Here is a 23,359-nt window from a genome sequence, read left to right on the forward strand (position 1 = left end):
TCTTATCATCTGGCTCTGCTTCCTGGAATCTTGCAATTGTAATTTTGTTAATGACTTCTCATCATTGATCTGGATTCCCCGCTGTGATGGAAATATGTTAATTTAGTTCAATAGATTTAATTCATTCGGTTCGGTCAATTCATCGTGAATTTTCTCCTTATAAAGTCTTCATGTATTTAAAAACTTTAATTATCACTGAAAACTTCTACAAGTTAATGGTGACTGTTCAGAACACTTTTTCCAGTAAGGTCTCCCATGTGTCAGTAACATATCCCATGTGTCAGTAAGGTCCTTTATGTATCAGCAAGGTCTCCCATGCGTCAGTAACATCTTCCATGTGTCAGTAAGGTCTCCCATGTGTCAGTAAGGAGTCCCATGTGTCAGTAAGGTCTGATGAAGGTCTGGTTTATGTCAATAAGAGTCAGTAAGGTCTACACTTTGTCAATAAGCTCTGCTCTATGTCACAAGGGTCTTCTATGTGTCAGCTGACAATGAGGTCTGCATGTGTCAGTAATAACATACATTTTTCAGTAAGGGCTACTGTGTGTCCGTAGTTCCTGTCATTAACTGCTGTCTGTCAGTAAGTTCTACATCCTGCTATATGGTCTTTCTGTAGTGTCCCACCATGGGTGGTTCTTCTTGTCTTTACACACCCAGGTAAAACTAGTTCACTCAGGTGCCACAGTTAGAGCAGTTAGTTGCTGTGCCCTGCTCCAGCCATTAGATGTCTCACTCCCCCTGTGCAAAGCTGCAGTTTTAAAAGGAAGGTTTAGCCTGTTTTACATTCTTTGCTTACACACCTCCTGTTAGGGGTTAGCTGTAGTCTGGCTCTAGCTCCAGTCTGGCTCTAGACCAGTAAGGAGTCAGAGTAGTCTAGTTCCAGTTGCAGACAGAAAGACCACAGCAGTTAAGCACTGCTGAACTTAAACCTGGGGTAACTGGAGAAATAGAAAACCCCTTTGCCTACACCGAGGATCTTCACTTTAGGGCAGTCACCCTTTAAGAAAGCGAGGAAGAGGGACTGATCCACAGTAGAGCACAGATGCAAGTTATCTGCTCTCTACTGACTACACTCGACTATGTGGGAAAACTTTCACTAGTTAGCTTCACCCAGAGACAGAGGCCTGGGAATCGTACTATCTAGCAGGGCAGTCTCCGAGACTGTGTAGATTTATCTAAACGTGAGTGTGAGGAGTCCAAGTTATACTTCCCACGCATCCTGGCAGAGTACTGTACTAATTAGACAAGGGCTCCTATCCAGCCCCTAAAATACCCTTCTTCTTCTACCTCCTGTTACCAAATTTTTCTGTATTGCACTGAAGTTAATTCAAGTAAAGTTAACATCTGTTTAAGTTGGGACTCATCTCTTAAGTCATCTCTCCGTCGCACCTGCACCTCACACTAGTCCTATTAAAGGTCCGGTGCCCATGTGTCCAGGGGTGGGTTGCACTACTCCTGGCCACCATAAGCCTCCACAATGGTGCATGGTGCCTCATATAGAAGTCAGCCCCCCCATGGTGCTCCATATAGTGCCTCACATAGTAATAGAGCCCCATAAAGTAACCAGCCCCCATAATAGTGTCCCATATAGTGGCCAGTCCCCATATTAGTGATTAGTGTCCCATATAGTAACCAATGCCCACAATAATAGACCTCCCATATTATAATCTGTGGCAATGTCCAGTCAGAGGGCCAGCTGTAGGAAATTAATTGATTTCCTGGGTGGGGGAGTAGTTGGGGGGAAGTAGTCTTTCAGTCTGGTCAGAGAGAGAACAAGAAAAGAGTTTTCCCTACTGAGAGACTCTCCAGGGCCTGGCCTGGAGGCCAGGACCTATTTGTGAAGTACTACAGTGAGACATGGAGATCCCTATTTCAAGCACTCCTGCACCCTAGCTATGTTGGGCTAATGAAACCTGCTAAAGCTTTGGCTGTCCATCCCTGATCTATAGTATCTTGTAATATTTCTCTATTTGCTTTGGTAAAGCTCATGAATATGGCCTCCTCGTCTTCACTCAGGGATCTAGGAGGAAGTTTCTTTCGGCACCGGGTCACTGAATAATAATGAGAAGTTTTCTTTGCTAGTAGATGGATGTGTCATGCCAATTACCAAGTGCTTCAATGCTAGGAGAGGTGCGGCATTATCCATTCCATAGAGAATGTCTGGTACTCCAGCTCTCGTTTCTCGTGATTACCTTCCTCCACATCTTCCCGGCTCGGGTAATAGCGTGACAAGATGAGGGTGCCGTTCTCTATAGCAAAGTGATCTACAAATTTATAGGAAATTACATTGTTCCAACGCTGTGTTTATATCAGTCGAGCTCCGGCGCCGCACACTTTTATTTACCCGTCGTATTTTTTTTATGGCGCTGGTAAATTTGTTTTAGTATTTTTGTTTCCCTGAGACATTTTCATTGTTCTTTTTCCCCCGGCTGGAATATTGAGAAAGTTCTGTATCTGCTTCACGGGTCGTAACTTCAACCTCGAAAACCCTAGAAAGAGTCTTCCAATGAACTTGTCACCTCGTTCGTATGTCTATAGCCGTAACACTCAGGTGGGGGAACAAGCTCACGTTTAAATGGAGTCCATAAATCACCGGATATGAGATACAAAGTCACGAAGGGAGAAGTGGAAGTGACTCCATAAATAAAATGATAAGACTATGCCGTGGTGAAGAGGGGGAAGAAGGATCACAATGCATACACGACCTTGAAGGGTTTGTCCTATTAGAATACTCTGCTAGGGCATATGATATCATAGACAGGAGACTCCCATCTATTTCCTACAATGGTATATCTAGCGTATCCATACATTACAGGGAAAGCCAATTCCTTGTATCACCAATGATGTCCCCGATGACTCTACCGACGAGAAATAACAAGAGGAAGTTGTGACTGGTAAGAGGGGTGATGACAGGAAGAAAGTTTCCTCTACCCCCCCCCCCCCTTTGGGGTCTGTACGGACTGTGATCTTTCTTCATGTTATCTCGCTCTCAAACTTTAAAAAAATGCCGTGTCCCGAGTATTCCGCCTAGAGCTTTGTTGGGATCAATTAAAAGCTTAGATTCTGAGCTTTAAAAGAGAACTCCGGTGTTCAGAAAAAAAAAAAAAAAAAACTGCGGACACATTTTATACTCACTATCCCTGCGGCAATGACCACGGGCCGCGTCTCTGTCAGCTCCGTTTTTGGATCTCCCTCCCTTCCAGCTTGCAGTGAAATGAATGGGAGAAAATTGGCTGAATCAAATAAAATGGCTTTCAGCTTACTCAGCCAATCAGGGCAGGAAGAGGAGGAAGAAGACCAGGCCCGGCCATCACTCTGACGACACCGATACAAAATGGAGAAGAGGATGTGGTTGAGAGTTATCAGGTATGTGGAAGAGGGGGGGGGGGAGGGAGGCTTTTTCTGAGTCTTCTGTTTCCCTTTACAAAGTTTTCAGGTATATACACAGAGCGCAAATTAGAGCACAAATATACATATGTTGTACAGGGTTATTCCCCTCAAATATAACTTTTAATATGTTGTTGCCCATGGTGAGACTTACAATTCCTTCCATACTTGCTATTATCTAATCAGTCTCCTTCCCCCAGTTCTGAGCTGCTGTTTCTGCTGAAGACGCAAAAATCTGTGTGTGAGCGTTTCTCTCTGTCTCCCCCTCCTCCCTGCTTACATCAAGGAGGGGGGAGGAGGGGAAGACAGAGAGTAAGGGCCCTATTCCATGGGACGATTATCGTTCAGATTATCGTTAAGTCGTTCGGTTAAATAGGAGTTAACGATTAACAACCGAATGAGAAATCGTTGATCGTTTAATAAGACCTGGACCTATTTTTATCGTTGCTCGTTCGCAAATGGTCCGCATTGAATAAGATGTCGTTCGATCATTCGCAGTAGTGACGAACGCAATATATATCATAAGTAATGATTACTGTTCTATGTAATTGGGTGAACGATTTCAGGTCTTATACAATAGCGGTCGTTTGAATCGCTTATCGTTAACGATTATGCGAACGATAATCGTCCCGTGGAATAGGGCCCTAAGGCTCACACACAGATTTTTGTGCCTTCTGCAGAAAGCAGCAGCTGAGAACTGGGGAAAGGAGACAATAACAATATGGAAGGAATTGTTAGTCTCACCATGGGCAGCGACATATTTAAACTTCTGTTTGAGTGGAAAACCCCTTTTTTTAATAAAACACCTATAATTACCCAGTTTTAGAATTGCGTGCTAAAATTCTGGCTGCCTGCAGTCACCACTAGGGGGAGCTGACTCGATTTATAAACTTAATGCATTTCATATTTCATATCAATTTTATACAGTATTACAGTATTACAGTATTTTATTTGATTTAAAAGCTGTTTATGAACCTCTTTAAGTTCTTCTACAGTTTATAAACGTGAACCAGGGGTTTTGGAGCTCTATATCAGAATATTATGCCTACAACCCTATAAATGTATGTATATTATGAAAAAGTACCCCCCCCCCCCCATATAAATGTATTACGTATATCCAAAGCCTAATGAATTTTCCCATGTTCACAGAGATGAACGGGCTCTTTTGCACATATGAGGTAAGTGGACGACAAACGTGATCTATGTTGAGGCTTTTATGGCTTTATGGGACAGATCTCAGTCTCCGAGTCCCCATTATAGGAGCCACATGCAGACGTGTAAATCTCCTGTCTCTATAGTTAGCGGAAAGTAATCAATATGGGGATTGTTAGCATGAATTTATTGTTCTCGAGCACTAAGCCACACATGAGTCCTGATGGTTGCTTGTTACAGGCCCGGCTCTTTTGTAAATTGATTTTCAGGCTGTGTTCCTGGCTGGAGATTTGTAAGGGATTTGTCGATAGAATATTACATGTATGGACGACCATTGAGTTTATGATCGGTCATTGTTTCTTCATTGATCTTTGGGGAATGCTTCACAATGTGTGGACGGACTGTATCGATAATGGACGGCGTCTCAATCAGTGACATTTAGAGGATTATCGAGTATTATACTAATAAAGTGGAATCAGTGCAGAAATGGGAAGAACTACAAGTCTCATATGTATTGGAAATGAGAACATTGCTTGTATCCCTAGGCTGAAAACCCTGAGCATAGTCCTGAACATTGTACATAGCTAGTCCTGCCCTCAGCTGAGAAGTGATACAATTGTATCCAGTGTAGACAATGCTCTGTGAGCTCCAGACTGATACATTGTACATAGCTAGTCCTGCTCTCAGCTGTATCCAGTGTAGACAATGCTCTGTGAGCTCCAGACTGATACATTGTACATAGCTAATCCTGCTCTCAGCTGTATCCTGTGTAGACAATGCTCTGTGAGTTCCAGTCTGATGCATTGTAAATAGCTAGTCCTGCTCTCAGCTGTATCCAGTGTAGACAATGCTCTGTGAGCTCCAGACTGATACATTGCACATAGCTAGTCCTGCTCCCAGCTGTATCCAGTGTAGACAATGCTCTGTGAGCTCCAGACTGATACATTGCACATAGCTAGTCCTGCTCCCAGCTGTATCCAGTGTAGACAATGCTCTGTGAGCTCCAGTCTGATACATTGTACATAGCTAGTCCTGCTCCCAGCTGTATCCAGTGTAGACAATGCTCTGTGAGCTAAACAGCTCACTTCTTCTTGGGGGATTCTTCATCCCACTAATTACCCCCCTTTCATTATCTACCTATGAAGTCTATTGGAAGAATATCACAGATACTACTGTATGTTTCACGGTTTGGTCATATTCATGGAGTTCATGTGCATTCTCCATACTCTCTCAGTACTCCCCTTTCCCAGCTCACACTCTCTCCTGCTGACTGTACAATGCATGGACTATGATTTATGTTGATCCCTCTTGTGAAATATTAACCATTTATTGAGACCACCTCTGGCCCGAATTTTTCCCGACCACTTTCAAGCATTACTATGTGCCCCCCCCCCCCCTTCTCTAGAGTCTGGACCTCCTGTATCACAAATAAATCTTATTTTCCGAGCCATCAAACAACTGTGAAGGTCTAGAAGGAAAGGAATTTAGATTTCTATTTAATATGTCAACAACTAGATTACTCTATCGTCAGTAGGAAACTCATGGTCCTTTCTCGGGATGAGCCTAAGAGTCTGGAAGGCTTTTAGGTGGTCTGGTCCTCCTGTATAGTATTCATATTAGTCAGAAGTCAGAGTATTGAGATACCTGGCTTCTGACTATTTAACTTCTGACAACTGACTACTGACAAGTGACTTCGGACTGCTGACTTCTTACTCCTGACCAGGGCCGTTTCTAGGTCATTTGAACTACAGGGCGAATCTTGCTAAAAGCGCCCCCTCCCCCCGCCCTTAAGTGATGTGGTGGTGGTGGGGTTGTTACTAGGGAGAAGCAGTGTGCGTATTATGGCATAGAGCAGTGTTATTCAACCCTTTTCAACTTGGGGCAAAAAAAGTCATTCAGTGACTCACAGGTGACGTCTTCTTTGATCTGAGGGGTCACTTTCCTTTTCCTCTCCTTCTGGCTCAGACCACCATGATGATTTCTTGCAGCAACAATTCGTCTCTTCTGAACCTACCAGACAAACATTTTAGGCCCCGCACTTTTACAACTTCCACTTTTTTGTGTCATGTTCAGTAAAGTCAGTAGGTATGTGGGTTGCCCCCTGTATGTAGCATCCCCTGCTGTGCCCCCATATAGTAATAATGTCTCCTGCTTTGCCTCCATATAGTAATAATGCCCACTGTGCAGTGCCCCAATAGTGATAATCCCCCCTGTGCTGCATCCGGCATAGTAATAATCCCCCCTGTGCTCTATCCCCATAGTAATATTCCCCCCTGTGCTCTATCCCCATAGTAATATTCCCCCCTGTGCTCTATCCCCATAGTAATAATCCCCATGTGCTCTCCCCAGATTAATAATCCCCTGTTCTGTCCATATAGTAATAACCCCCCATAGTAATAACCCCCCCTGTGCTCCCCCCATAGTAATAACCCCCCTGTGCTCCCCCCATAGTAATAACCCCCCTGTGCTCCCCCATAGTAATAATCCCCCTGTGCTCTATCCCCATAGTAATAATCCCCCTGCGTTCTCCCCAGATAAATAGTCCCCCCTGTGCTCCCCCCATATTAATAATACCCCCGTGCTCTTCCCATATTAATAATCCCCCCCTGTGTTCCCCCAATAGTAATAACCCCCCTGTGCTCCCCCATAGTAATAATCCCCCTGCGTTCTCCCCAGATAAATAGTCCCCCCCGTGCTCTTCCCATATTAATAATCCCCCCCTGTGCTCCCCCTCCATATTGATAATCCCCCCTGTGCTCCCCCCTCCATATTGATAATCCCCCCTGTGCTCCCCCCTCCATATTGATAATCCCCCCTGTGCTCCCCCCCCCATATTAACAATCCCCCCTGTGCTCCCCCCTCCATACATTCGATCGGGCGGCGGGCCAGGCCGCGGGGTGCCACCAGCGCCCTTAAGCTGTTGGCGCCCCGTGCGGTCGCCCGGCCAGCCCGCCTCTAGAAACGGCACTGCTCCTATCGACTTTTGACAACTAACTAGTGACTTCTGTCAACTGACATCTGACTACTGACTATTAACAACTGACTTTTGACTTCTGACTACTTATACCTGACTTCTGATGAAATAATGTGTGATACTTCAATTTACTTCAGTTGCTAGGCAGCCTCTAGCTTGCAGTATTCAGGTAACTAAATCAAGTGAGATCTGATCTCTGAGTTGTCAGTAGTGAGAAGTCCTGTCTCACTTGTTCACTGCATACAGAGATGAGTTTTGAAACATTGTATTTGATTTAGTTTTGCAAATAGCTGATCTATCGATGACCTGGAGCAGAAGCACTAAAGTTGCTGACTGAGTGTGTGGAGCCCTGAAGCTTCCCTGCATGAAAAATAAGTGTCTCTGCAGGGCCATTGTTACTGCCATGGGAAACTGGGGACTGCATGGGGCGCCGGTCACATTGATTGACTTTAAAACTAAGTGACTCTAGCTCCAGCCTGCAGCATCCAGCTGTGGATCAGCAAGTCCAGCCGCACACATGCCATCCCTAGCTGCAGACAGAGCAGTGGAGCAGTATGCACTGAGTTTTAGTATGCTTTGCATTGTCTGCACCGTATACTGTATAGTTATGTGGTGTCAGTATGCTCTGAGCTCTAGTATATTTTCATTGTCTCCAGCTTATAGTGTATAAGTATGTTGCGTCAGTATGCACTGAGCTCTAACTTAATGTATGCAGCACAAACAAAGCAATTTTCTTCATTACCTTGGCATTCTGCTTATCAGCCGGCTGCCTTGAAGTCTGTGTTGCTTTGCCCTAAGTGCCAGGAAAAAGCTAGATCACTCCTAGGAGAAGTTTCCCAGGACAGGATCCAGGCTTTCCAGGCACCTGCAGTGGAGCAGCACGGATCGACTTTAAAAGCAGCCGACTGATAAAAATAGTCCTGCAGAGACACTTATTTTTTGTGCAGGGACGATTCAGGGCTTCAGACATTCAGGCAGCAACTTTAGTGCTTCTGTTCCAGGTCAGCAATAGGTCAGCTATTTGCAAAACTGAAACAAATACAATGTTAAAAAAACTCAGCTCTGTACACAGTAAATAAGTGAGACAGGACTTCTCACTTCTGACAAGTCAGAGATCAATTCATTTTCATCAGTTATCACTTCATTTTGTTACCTGAATACTGCAAGCTAGGGGCTGCCTAGCAATTAAAGTGAAACTCAAACTGAATAGGGACTTATAATATTTAACTACTGACATTTCAGAGATCAGATATCACATATTATTTTATCAGAAGTCAGGTATAAGTGGTCAGTAGTCTGAAGTCATTTGTCAGGAGTCAAAAGTCACTTTTCAGCTGTCAGAAGTTAAATAGTCAGAAGTCAGGTATCAGAAGTTAGTTGTCAATACTCAGGTATCAGAGTCAGCTGTTACATTTGTGAAAAATGATTCTTGACTTTGACTTCTGACTACGTCCTTATCAGGGGTCAGGTATCAGACTTGTGTAGAAATAATTCATCACTCTGACTTCTGACTAATATGTACTGCTGGCAATTCCTCTCTTCCCAGCCAACCACATCTTCTTCTTCAGTTCATACTGAGTCTACTGAGTCTAGTGTTGAGCTGATCTGTTGAAATGTTTGGGTTCGACAACATTATCCGGACCCGAACAATCTGCTATTGTTTCCCTGTGGCTGCAGAAGACTACCAGGGAAACAGCCTATGACCTACGGCTGTATTCAAATTTACCAGGACTCCCTAGGGCTGTATCCAACTTCTGCAACCGCGGTGGATCTAACACAGATCATTACGGTTAGGTTTATGTTGCCAAACCCAAACATTTTGACTGGTTTGCTCAACCCCATGGGTGTAACTACCAGAGTAGCTGCCAAAGCGACTGCTACGGGGCCTGTTGCATCAGGGACCCAGTGACTCACTCCTGCAATACACTGGGCCCTCTAAGCCGTCATCATTTGCAGCACCTAATGCCCGAGCTGGCCTTCATGGTGCTGCAAGCCCTCCCGATGAGCACTTGCAGTTAAATGTTATGACTACACTTGATTGGTTTGCAGTCAGTCGGAGGGGGGGTCCAATCAAAAATTTTGGGGCCCAGCCATTTCTAGGTACGCGCCTGCTCACCACTACTGTAATGATAGCCCTCCCTTTTGAGTCCATGCTTGTAGTTGTGTCTCATCTTGGTCATGGTCTGTGATCTTTTTTTGTCTGCCTTGGCTCCTACGTAGTTCACAAAAAAAAAAATCAAATCAACTGGTGCAAAAAAATGCCAGATATTTGTAATTTACTTCTATTAAAGAAAAACAAAGAAAACTCAAGTACTTATCAGCTGCTGGATGTCCTGCAGGAAGTGGTGTATTCTTTTCAGTCTGACACAGTGCTCTCTGCTGCCACCTCTGTCCATGTCAGGAACTGTCCAGAGCAGCAGCAAATTCCCATAGAAGACCTCTCCTGCTCTCCAGACTGGAAAGAGTCCCACTTCCTGCAGAACACACAGCAGCTGATAAGTACTGAAAGACTTGAGATTGTTTTTAATGGAAGTAAATTACAAATCTCTGGTACTTTCTGGCACCAGTTGATTTGAAAGAAACTACCCTTTTAAGATTCTATTTAGAATATGTAGTTTTTTGATGGTGCACATCACAGGTCTCTGGAGCCTGAGCCTCCATGGGCGGCATGAGAGGGACCTATATCATATTAGCTATTTGCTGGTACCTGTCAGCGCAAATAATAATAAAAGAAAAGAGCCCTTATAATTTTTTTTTCAATAACTGGTAAATGGAATAAATGGAATTAAATAAAATGTATCTATTAGAACTTCTTTGTATTCAAACCAAAAAGTGCATCCAGTACAGGTCAGGATAAGAGGCTTCTATTGTGAGGACATACTGGTATTACACGTTTACTAAGCTAGGTAAATATACAGTATGTTAGATGGACGGATAGAGATGGATATTACCATTAGATCTGGAAAACTGGAAGAGCTTTGTTTAGTACATATAATATACAGCCCATATAATGTACAGCAGAACATAAGCCCTATCTATCTATATATATATATATATAAACTATCTGTCCCTGATATCATTTTCAGCAAGAGAGAAGTCAAAGATACCAAAGCTGAGATCAGGTTTAAGGAAAGAGATTATAAGGAAACCAGGGTTCACCTAGCACGCTATGAAAAGACTAATAGCCAGCATAGAGGACAGGGCAATAATGCACTTTATAGGAGGCCAGGGACTATTACGGGATTGGACCAGGCACAGTTACAAGGAAAAGGGTGAGGGGAAAGGCAGGATGTCGATCACTTAGCATAACAATGGTTAACTGTTCAATAGCTACAGAGATGGGTATGGTGCCGAATCAATTACAAGAACAGGGGAAATTGAGCTCTGTTTAGACAGTGTTCAGACTGATGCAAATGAAACATAGAAATCAAGTACAAAATCATGGCTAAGAGCGCAGTCCTCTCCCTTCTAACAGAAATGGTTTCCGGCATGGCTGTCTATTACTTGAAGTAAGCAGGCATGCCTCTACTTCCTAGCACAACCTGTCGTCAAGTATTCTTGTATATATATATATATATATATATATATATATATATATATTATATATATGCTCTGGACTGAAGGTTGCTTTTTACTCTTTTACCACTTGGTGTCTTACTTTACCTGCACAGCTAAAGGTATCAAAAGGGTTAATGTTGCACTTGCTTGCTGTTCACTGTTGTCCAATTCTTAGACCTGGTACCACACAACACCACCACCTATCACTCAGGTTCCGCTTGTTCTAGAAGCTTCCCCACCAATGGGAGACACGCCTAGGTAGCTCCCTGAAAGTCCTTGGGGGGATGTTTACTCCAGGGCCTGTCCCCTGACAGGGATTCTATGCTATTCATTCCTTTCAAGCACCATCCTATAAGTACTATGCAGTGCTAACGTAAAAGCTGGGATAGATACCATATTGGAAAAAGACTTTGTCTACGTCAGAGGTGACAATCCTTTCTAGGTAGGACATTCCGGAAAACTACAGGTTTTTCTGCAGTGGAGCAAAGTGCGACTAAGCCGAAGTACTCCATTGATCTGCACTTGACCATCTCGGAGAACCTTGAATGGCTAGCTTTGTCCGGTTGTGCAACCCCGGGGCTTGTCCTACCAGATCTTCTTCATCTACAAAGCCAAGTCATCTCGTAAGAGTACTGCTACTAGTTAGATGTGGCCCCTTGGTAGCCCCTTAACCTTCACACAAGTCAAGTCTCACTAAGCCAAAGCTTAATCTAGCCTACTAGGCCAAAAGTACACAGAAGCTATTCACACTCTGTACCTAGAGTAGCCAGTCTATGTGTTCTGTGTTGTCCACAAGGGGAAAGGCCTATTTTTACAATTGTAATATTTTTGCACCTTACTGCCAAAACCACTATTTTGTGTATTGCACTAAGATTTGCTTAGTAAAGCTGTGACCCTGTTTAAGACTCTGGACTCTGGACTTTGTTCTACAAAGCCTAGTTTCAATGTGCCCAGGGGTGGGCATACCACTCCTGGCCACCGATACAAGAGCCTAGTCGGTACCCCAAACACCTTGCCCATTGCTAATCCCAACACCTAGCAACCACCAGGGCCACTGCATAAGGTAGTGCTATAATTATTCCATCTGTTTGCACACCGTTACTGAATCTGCTGCCCAGCATGTGAAACATGATCCCAGAAGAAAAGGGAGGGCAAGAAAATAGTGGAGGTAATAAAACTCACATGATGTGTGATATCTGGTACTATGGGAAGGCAAGGTAACAACTGGTCAGGGTAGGAAGGTTACATAACCAGGATCATGGTCCTATCATATCACATAGACTATTGTTATACAACACAATCTATCAGTTGCAAGGGCAATGTACTATAATATAATATAGATTGTAATATAATATAGAGCAAACAAACAACTCATGTTGAAACAAAGCTGTAATTACAAAAACTGAGCAAACTTCTGTGACTTTATGTGCAGCAGGAGGAGGGAATCACCCAGCAGCAGCAGCAGCGAGCGCATCTGCACATCTTTCAGTCCACGTTAGCAACTTTGTTGGCAGCGGAAACAGTGATAATGGAATGCAAATGAGAACGCCAATTGTTCACTTTGTGACCTCAAACTTTGAAAGCTCCGTCTTGCCTTTTTCATGCCCGCCAGAGCACAAACAATCGCTGATGGGAAGATTCACACTCCAAATGCTAAGACCTCGAGCTGTAGGTGTTTGCTCCCTCCAAGTACCAACATTTTCCCTTGTTTTTCTCTATCAAACAATGAGTCTACATTGCGGTATGCAGGGCTGGTTTTCAGGGATGGTAAACCGGGCAATCGCTCGGGGTCTTGACCCCCTGCTGAGTATTATTTACCACAGACCCCATTTCTTCCCTAGACCACCAGGGAATGTAAAATCATCCCCTTCACTGCTAGAAGATATACAACTAACCCTTTAACTGACTTAAACCATCAGAAATTCATCAGAACTTTTCTTTACATACGATATGAAAGTAGAAAGTAATACATGAAATGAGAATATGATCACATTTAAAGGGATACATCACTTCAGGAGATCCATTTTTATTAGAAGCTTCTCTTAGCAGTAGGTTGATGTAACAGACAGAGTGTGGACCCAATGTGCTAACCAACCAGTTTGGCTTTGGACCACACCAAGTGCCCCCTAGGTCTTCACCTTTTATCCCGCTCCAGGATGTGGAAGCTGGGCTTCAGCAACTGTATAACACAAGTGTGGTCCTTGGCAATGCAGGAGTTAAGCTGAGAAGCTGTGGGACTTGATTTACACAGTTGGGTGGTCTGTTTGATTGACTGGTTTCTCTGCCTGTCTGCAGCCTGGAGGATCAGAGCGCCGGTCCAATGAGGATCCGGACCGGGCTGTTAGTCAGCGTAAAACAGAGCTGAGGCAGAGTCCCAGCGCTGGCTATTAGATTAATACCCTGATACCAGCTCCCCCGTGCCTATTCCTGCGATTCCCTTCCTAACTCCCTCTGATTGCTCGACTTGGTATCTGACCTTCCGCCTGACTTTAGACCATCTGATTTGGTTGCTGATTTTGTACTGTGTGGCCCGTTTGGTTCTAACTTGGCTTGTTTACTATCCCATATTGTGTTTGTCGGTCTGTCTTGTTTTGTGTTCCACATATGCAGCCTTCGTGGTTGTCCGCAGGGCCATTTCTAGCACCGTACAGGAGGGGCAACCCCACGGGGCGCTGACAGCTAGGGGGCGCCCTCCCACACCTCACTCAGCAGCAGTGGCTGACATACTGTCTGTGCCAGAGCTGCAGGCTCAGTGTCCAGTGCGCCCCCACATGCAGCACCCGGCTCCATGGGCTCTTTTGTGTCCTGGGAGATGGCCGGATTAACCTGTGGCTGCTTCAAAGAGGAGAAGGGAGCAGTATGACAGCCCCTGTGTAAGTCCTGCTCCCTTATCTTATTACAGCTGATCTGAGCTCTGTGTGTGTGTGTGTGTGTGTGTGTGTGTATGTGTGTGTGTGTGTGTGTGTGTGTGGTGGTGGGTTGTGTGTATCACTAGGAAGACAGCCGTATCAGGGCCCAATGTGAGTTGGGAGGGGGGATGGGCAGCTTCTCTAGTTTCTCCTTATCAGTCACTTGTATTTATTGCAGAGAGTTTAACCCTCACACTGCCTCCCTATAAATCACTTACCTGTGCAGACAATGTAAGGGTTAACCCTATCTCTTTGCTGCAATAAATGTCTGATGAGGAGAAACTGAAGGAGCAGAGAAGTGATAGATATTTACAGTACAGGAGCCATATTAGTATAGTAAGATAAGTGATAGCTACTCCCAGTACATGACCTATATTAGTATAGTGCCCCTTCTACATGGCCCATTATGCAGTCATATGCAGCCGGTCTGCTGTATTGGTGGTGCAGTCATTTAACTACATAGGGCAATGTGCCACTGATAACAATAATGTATATGGCAGATCCCCTGTCGGCTGATCACTGGCAAGTTTATATCGCTATAGGGAAATGAGCGTTATTCCCATATCCTGTAAATTACGGGCCCTACGGAAAGGGAAGCCCTGTGATGGACCGTTTCCCCGCTCCGGGCATCATGCCGGGAACAGGGAAACTGGATGACACAGCCGCGCAGCTCTGTGTCTGTGTCATGCTCCATTAAGGGATTCCTCGTACATTGCAACCGTAATTTAAGGGATGTGGGCATAAGCCCTTAGAAATACTCATTAACCCCTTAAAGACAGAGCCAATTTCGATTTTTGCGTTTTCGTTTTTTCCTCCTTGTGCTTAAAAGGCCATAGCAGTTGCATTTTTCCGCCTAGAGACCCACATGAGCCCTTATTTTTTGCGTCACTATTTGTACTTTGCAATGACAGGCTGGATTTTTGCATAAAGTACACTGCAAAACCAGAAAAAAATTCAAAGTGTGGTGAAATTGAAAAAAACCCCGCATTTTGTTTATTTGGGGGAAATGTGTTTTTACACCATTCGCCCTGGGGTAAAACTGACTTGTTATATATGTTCCTCAAGTCGTTACGATTACTACGATATGTAACATGTATAACTTTTCTTGTATCCGATGGCCGGTAAAAAATTCAAACCATTGTCAACAAATATATGTCACTTAAAATCGCTCCATTCCCAGGCTTATAGCGCTTTTATCCTTTGGTCTATGGGGCTGTGTGAGGTGTCATTTTTTGCGCCATGATGTGTACTTTCTATCGGTACCTTGATTGCGCATATACGACTTTTTGATCGCTTTTTATTACAATTTTTTCTGGATTTGATGCGACCAAAAATGCGCAATTTTGCACTCTGGGATTTTTGGGCGCTGACGCAGTTTACCGTGCGAGATCAGGAATGTGATTAATTAATAGTTCGGGCGATTACGCACGCGGCGATACCAAACATGTTTATTTATTTACTTTTATTTATAACCTGGGAAAAGGGGGGTGATTCAGACTTTTATTAGGGGAGGGGGCTTTTTACTTATAACAACACTTTTTTTTTTAACTTTTACACTTATACTAGAAGCCCCCCTGGGGTTAGGGTTATTCCCCCTGGGGGACTTCTAGTATAAGTGCACTGATCTCTCATTGAGATCTCTGCAGCATAGATATGCTGCAGAGATCCATGAGATAGGCACTCGTTTACTTCCAGCTGCTGCAGCCGGAAGTAAACGAGTGCCGAGCCGGGGATGGCGCCATCTTGGAGAGGTCTCCGGCCGGCTTCAGAAACGGAGATCGCTCCTCCGGGATAACATCCCGGGGGAGCGATCTCCGCCACTAGACACCAGGGAACAGCTGAATCCGGTAATCGGATGCAGCTGTCATGTTTGACAGCTGCATCTGATTACTGTATTAGCGGGCACTGCGATCGGACCGTGCCCGCTAATACCTGCGGTCCCGGTCTACAATCGGCACCTGGGACCGCCGCGGTTCAGAGCGGGGTCGCCGCGCGGCGCCGCTGTGAACTCCCTTACCGGCAATAGGGCGTAAATATGCGCCCTTTGTCATTAAGGGGTTAATGATAATCACACATCTCTTATAGTGCGTTTACACCGAGACATTTATCTGACAGATTTTTGAAGCCAAAGCCAGGAACAGACTATAAACAGGGAACAGGTCATAAAGGAAAGACTGAGATTTCTCTTCTTATAAAATCCATTCTGGCTTTGGCTTCAATAATCTGTCAGATAAATAGCTCTGTGTACCAACGCATCCATAAGTAAACTCAGTGAGACTTGTGCTTGCTCCTGTAGATTTCCATATGCAAAACAGGAGTCCGTGGAGCCTCGGTTGCGAGTCTCAAAACACGGGATAGCCAGATATCTCTAGCCTGTTGCCACGGGGTGCCTCCATGATGGGGAGAGCACCACACCACCCTGATACATAGCCCCTTAAGTCCCACTCGGTTGTGAGTATTGGAACATAGACAGGGAAGCACCAGGGTGGCCCCTTTCTGTCAATGTCTAACTCAAGGTACGAGTATTGCGATTATGACAAGGGCTTTCCAGGGCAGGCATCCCTCCACAAACAGCCATTTCGGGGTACTCCAATGAAGTACTCAATCAAAAGTCTCCACTGATACCCCCAAAAATTTAAATATGCAAAACAAGAGCCCGTGGAGTCTCGGTTGCGAGTCTCAAAACACAGGATGTTTGTGGACGGATTTCCACTATGATTTTCACCTGTTTGCAGGTAAAGCATCATAAATCAATGCACCCATGACCCTCTAACTACAAACACTACAACTCCCAGCATTTACTGACAGCCCACAGCCCTCAGAATATTCTGGAAGTACAAGTGAACAGACACCTCAAGGTGTTGTCTACTCAAAAACAACAACTCCCAGCATACACTGAAAGCTTCATGAGTGTAGGGCATTCGGAGAGCTGTAGCTGTTATTCACAAGGGAGCTGCGCTCACGGGGGGTGGGGGTGGGGGGGGCGTGGTTGCACTTTTTCCAGATTCGCACTGTAGCCAAAATGGCCTAGAAACTGCCCTGGTTGTCCGTGGCCGCCTAGGGCTGACTGAGGCAAGTAGGTAGCGACAGTGGGTGGGTTAAGACCTAGGGCCAACTATCTTGTCCTGTCTGTACCTCCCTGTCCTGACAATAGGCTTGGGGCAGCCATAAAGCACAATCTGGAGAACAGGCACAGGTCAGGATAGATGGAGAATCATCAGCATCACAGAACTGCTTCTTCATTCAGAATGCAAAAATGCAACAATGCTCAGGCAGAGGAGGAGCAGGTGGAGATAGTTTAAAGTGTCACTGTCGTGAATTTTTTTTTTGCAGAAATCAATAGTCCAGGCGATTTTAAGAAACTTTGTAATTGGGTTTATTATCCGAAAAATGCATTTTTATCATGAAAAAGCAGTTTGAAGCTCTCCCCCCTGTCTTCATTGTTCTCCTATGGAGAGAGCTAAAGAAAAGACCAAAACAGGACAACAAAGAGTTAATCTACAAATCCCTCACGGGATATCTCTTCTGACCATCACCAGTGACCTGTCTGAGCTCGGATTACAGCTGTCACCCAGCTCCGTGCCTGTAATCCTCTGTTATCTGCTTTCTGCTGCCGGCTAACTCCCTCCTTCCTCCTCCCCCCTCCCCTCTCCCTAGACCAGACAGGGGACGTCTCCTGCAACAAGTCACAATTTTCAGATTTTTCAGAGTGGATGAAAAAGAGGAAGGAGGGGGGGGACCTGGGAAAAGGCTTTTTACATGCAGATAATGGCAGATTTGGCTAATAAACCCAATTACAAAGTTTCTTAAAATCGCCTGGACTATTGATTTCTGCAAAAAAAAAAAAATACGACAGTGACTCTTTAAATAGGTGCAGTTGGCACTGGATTGACAGACAGCTTTAGCACGTGGATAAAAACTGCCTCTATAAATCCAGAGCAGTCGGCCACATGTGCACACTAGCGGCCAGAGGTGTCATTGCAGCAAAAGGAGGAAGAAGATGCCCCCAGACACCCCCAGGCAAGCATGGAGCACAGCAGAGGAGTGGACAGGAGTCTCGCCTGGCAGCTTCACAGTTGATCACAGGATTTTCTGATGCTGGTATCACCAATGGTCAGCTGTAGTCTACCTGGGAGAGCCTAATAGTTAGTGTTCAGTTTTCTTGCAGCACCTCCACAAGAGAATTTAAAGGGTTACTCAAGACAGGAGGTCTTTTTTCTCTATGGCCAGAGAGGGGGTGGATGAAAGCAATGACGTCCACTTACCACCCCTCATCGCGCTGCCAGTGCCCAGACGCTTCCTGGTCTACGACATGGCTTGAGACATGATGTTTCAAGCCCACTCAGCAATTCAGTGGATGCACGGGTTCCCGTCTCTGCCGCTGAATGGCTGAAATGTTGGATCTCAAAGACCAGGAAGAGGATGGGGACTGGAGACCAGAGCAATGCAATGCCAGGTAAGTGTACATCGTTGCTTTCATTCACCCCTTTCCCGGCCATAGTGGAAAAAAAAAAACCTCCTGCTTGGAGTACCCCTTTAAATTACACAGTTCCCATTGATTTCAATAGGTTGTTTATGTATTGCTCAGCGGTTCTTCATCAAAGATGTAAATCCAGCATCTTCTGTGTTTCAATCATCTTGTCTCTAGTTAAAACCACAATTCATATATACAAAACACCAACGCCTTTCGGACATAGCTCACCCCTTAATCTTGGCCATGGAGCCATAGGAAATCTATGTGCCTTGTATATCATTTTCTTACCTAGAGTCTCCACGTTTCTCCATGCACAGACTTCAATGGATGCCATATTACAGATCGGTATTACAGTCATTAAGCTTTGCACTTTCAGACTCCTTCAGGGAAGTCGTCCCCACGTTAATGTCATTTGCTTCTCCACAACTCAGCTGGTTCTCGATATAGTAATAATACCATTCCATTCTACATGCCTGAACAATCCCACATGCCACAGATCAATCACTTCCCTGCTGAACTTTCCTATGAATGCGTCTATTGTCAGCAGCGGCGGTGGCGGGTAGCACGTCAGGGCAATCTTATTCTGAAGCCAATTAACTTAGCAATATGTTCTGGACGGGAAACATCACCTGAAGGGATCATGGGAAGAGCAAACAAACTAGAAATCATTAGACTTTATATGAAGAATGTTCACGGTGTTGGAACCAGTAGATAACCAGTCCACGAAATACCGCTCCAATGAATGACTGCGCATGATTCATAGGAATTATGTTTTATCCATTAAAAGAACCTATCATGTTGAACGCACAGTCGGGTCTACCGGCATCATGTTATTATGCAGATTAATATATAAATTTATGAGGAAAAAAATCTTCAGCAGAACTATTCAGAATTTTATTTATTCAATATCTGGACTTTTGCTAAATTGCATATTGGGGTGGGAAACTACCCACAGGGGGCACCTACCTAATGGGGAAGATCAGCCCCTGGGGAGAACTACCTAAGGGGAGGGGTGGATCATCTACTGAAGGAACCTACATGCCTAGTGTGGGACACGGATCGATAAACAGCTGAATCAGGACGCTTTGACCGATTATCGCTTTGTGTTATGGAGAAACCTATTACACAATCATCGACTGATCGTTTCTTTTGGTCCTCACCTAAAATCCCTGGCCACCGACCGCGCATTGCTACGATGCAAGGACAATGGTCGACGGTTGTGTAAAAAGAAGATAAACTGTATACATTACTTCTCCAAGTTCACTTCCCGGAGCCGTCGCTGTAGCTTCAGAGCGGTCTCTGAACTAACAGGCCACTTCAGCCCTTGCTAAACAATTAATGGGCCATTTAATAGGCTCAGTAAATGAGCGCAGATCTAGCAGATCGGCGCTTGTTTACATGATTGATTGGGCCGTCATCGAGCCATCTAACAGGACCCTTACTCTTGCCCTCCAACCTATTGTGTGAGACACCAAGTGGAGCATTATTATTACCATTTGGGGCACTTTGGGTAAAAGTAAGTAGGTAGCTGAAAGAACGCAGAGTCTGGAGGGTGTGCCTATTAGCTTCTAGAGATTATCTGGGAGTCCAGTGGGCGGTCCTAGTCAGTTACTGATTCATCTTTATCACATTCGAAGAGCCAAAAGTTGTCGTTTTTTCCCCCGATAAAGTTGCCATGTATGAACATAGGGAGAGATTTATCAAAAGTGAAACTGGCTCAGTTGCCCCTAGCAACCAGATTCCACCTCTCATTTTCCAAAGAGTCTGTGAGGAATGAAAGGTGGAATCTGATTGGTTGCTAGGGGCAACTGAGCCAGTCTCACTTTACACCATGTTTGATAAATCACCCCCCATAGTTTGTAGCAGAATCATTTTAGGGTTCCCATCTGGACAGCCCTTTAAGGGTGCCTTCACACCTACCAGATCTGCAGCGGATTTTCTGCTGCGGATCCGCAGCGGATTTGACTAAATGAATGAACACAGCATTAAATCCACACTGTAAATTCCGCTGCGGATCCGCAGCAGATACGGTGTGTGTGAAAGCACACTAAGGGTGCGTTCACACCTACAGGATCTGCAGCAGATCTGCAGCAGATTTGATGCTGTGTTCAGTTATTTAAATGAAATCTTCTGCAGAAAATCAGCTGCAGATCCCGTAGGCGTGAACGCACCATAAAGAGGTATTCCCATCTGACAAAGTTATCCTCTATCCATAGAATAGGAAAATAAATAGCTGATCATGAGGGGTCCGAGGAGTGGAGTCCCCTGTGATCACAAGAATGGGGACCACAGTTTCTAAATAAAATTTTGGACCAAGAAACAGTATAGGTTGCACATTCACATTCACATTCATTATCACTAGTCTTAGCGCTCGATCTGTTTCACGCCAACTCAGCTGCATCCATGTGTTTTGTGACTAGGTCATGTGATCACCAGCTTGACCCACAGAAAATAACAGTGTTTAATGTGTCAGAGACAAAACACTTGATAACCTGTTACTCTGTAACTCGCTGTCTGTGTCTTAAAGGGATACTCCAGTGAAATTCTTTTTCTTTCAAATCAACTAGTTTCCCAAAGTTATATAGATTTGTAATTTACTTCTATTTTAAAATATCCAGTCTTCCAATACTTATTGGCTGCTGTATGTCCTGCAGGAAGTGGTGTATTCTTTCCAGTCTGACACAGTGCTCTCTGCTGCCAGCTCTGTCCATGTCAGGAACTGTCCAGAGCAGTAGCAAATCCCTATGGAAAACTTCTCCTGCTCTGGACAGTTCCTGACATGGACAGAGGTGGCAGCAGAGAGCACTGTGTCAGACTGGAAAGAATACACCACTTCCTGCAGGACATACAGCAGCTGCTAAGTACTGGAAGACTTGAGATTTTTTAAATAGAAGTAAATTACAAATCTATATAACTTTCTGACACCAGTTGATTTGAAAGAAAAAGATTTTCTTTGGAGTACCCCTTTAACTTTCCCTGTTAACACCAATAATTCATTGTTTTTAGCTTCCAACTCTGCAGCCACTTTACACAACCTTTTTCTTTGTGATTTGTACCCAGAAAGGACGGCAGCGCTCGCCCCCACTTTATAGACGCAGACGTGTCAGCGGAGTGAAAAGCTTCAGATGTGCAGCTAAATAATTGGGCTACGATGTCAACATTTTAATCAATGATCTGGAAGTAAATAGGCATTGATTTCTCAGCGCTCGCAGACAATGGGGAGCGATACTGTCCACCTAAATGGATGTGTATCACTGGAACAAATTAAAAAGAGACAGCTTGCAAAACGCCGCAGCCCTCGTGTTAACAGCGACTCTACAGAAGTCAGCAAATTCTGCATCGGATCTTGGCTTATGCATCATGGAGCTGAGCACATGTTATTCCCTGGATTGTTACTATTATTGTATATAACACGTACAGGATGTGCTGCCGATGGGATGACGGAGATAGCAATGTAACTTATACAATATGTCCCCATACAAAGTGTTAATAGTGTGCCCCCCCATGCAGAGTGTTGGTAGTGCCCCCATACAGGGTGTTGGTGATGGCAGTGCCCCCTTACAGGGTGTTGGTAGTGTCCCCCGTACAGGGTGTTAACAGTGTGTCCCCCATACAAGGTGTTGGCAGTGTCCCCCATACAAGGTGTTGGCAGTGTCCCCCATACAAGTTGTTGGCAGTATCTTCCATACAGTGTGTTGGCAGTGTCCCCCATACAGGGTGGTGGCAGTGTCCCCCATAGGAGGTGTTGGCAGTGCCCCCCATACAAGGTGTTGGCAGTATTCCCCATACAAGGTGTTGGTAGTGCCCCCCATACAATGTGTTGGCAGTGTCCCCCATACACGGTGTTGGCAGTGCCCCCCATACAAGGTGTTCGCAGTATCTCCTATACAAGGTGTTGGCAGTGCCCCCCATACAAGGTGTTGGCAGTGTCCCCCATACAAGGTGTTGGCAGTGCCCCCCATACAAGGTGTTGGCAGTGCCCCCCATACAAGGTGTTTGCAGTATCTCCTATACAAGGTGTTGGCAGTGTCCCCCATACACAGTGGTGGCAGTGTCCCCCATACAAGGTGTTGGCAGTGCCCCCCATACAAGGTGTTGGCAGTGTCCCCCATACACAGTGTTGGCAGTGTCCCCCATACAAGGAGTTGGCAGTGTCCCCCATACAAGGTGTTGGCAGTGCCCCCCATACAAGTTGTTGGCAGTGCCCCCCATACAAGTTGTTGGCAGTGCCCCCCATACAAGTTGTTGGCAGTGCCCCCCATACAAGGTGTTGGCAGTCTCTCCTATAAAAGGTGTTATCAGTGCCCACCATACAAGGTGTTTGCAGTATCTCCTATACAAGGTGTTTGCAGTGCCCCCATACAAGGTGTTGGCAGTGCCCCCCATACAAGGTGTTGGCAGTGCCCCCCATACAAGGTGTTGGCAGTGTCCTCCATACAAGGTGTTGGCAGTGCCCCCCATACACGGTGTTGGCAGTGTCCCCCATACAAAGTGTTCGCAGTATCTCCTATACAAGGTGTTGGCAGTGCCCCCCATACAAGGTGTTGGCAGTGTCCCCCATACAAGGTGTTGGCAGTGCCCCCCATACAAGGTGTTGGCAGTGCCCCCCATACAAGGTGTTGGCAGTGCCCCCCATACAAGTTGTTGGCAGTGTCCCCCATACAAGGTGTTGGCAGTGTCCCCCATACAAGGTGTTGGCAGTGCCCTCCATACACGGTGTTGGCAGTGCTCCCTCATACAAGGTGTTGGCAGTATCTCCTATACAAGGTGTTGGCAGTGCCCCCATACAATGTGTTGGCAGTCTCTCCTATACAAGGTGTTGGCAGTGCCCCCATACAATGTGTTGGCAGTCTCTCCTATACAAGGTGTTATCAATGCCCACCATACACAATAGTAGCACTATGT

The sequence above is a fragment of the Dendropsophus ebraccatus genome, chromosome 2 (assembly GCF_027789765.1).
Source record: "Dendropsophus ebraccatus isolate aDenEbr1 chromosome 2, aDenEbr1.pat, whole genome shotgun sequence".
NCBI classification, from domain to species: domain Eukaryota; kingdom Metazoa; phylum Chordata; class Amphibia; order Anura; family Hylidae; genus Dendropsophus; species Dendropsophus ebraccatus.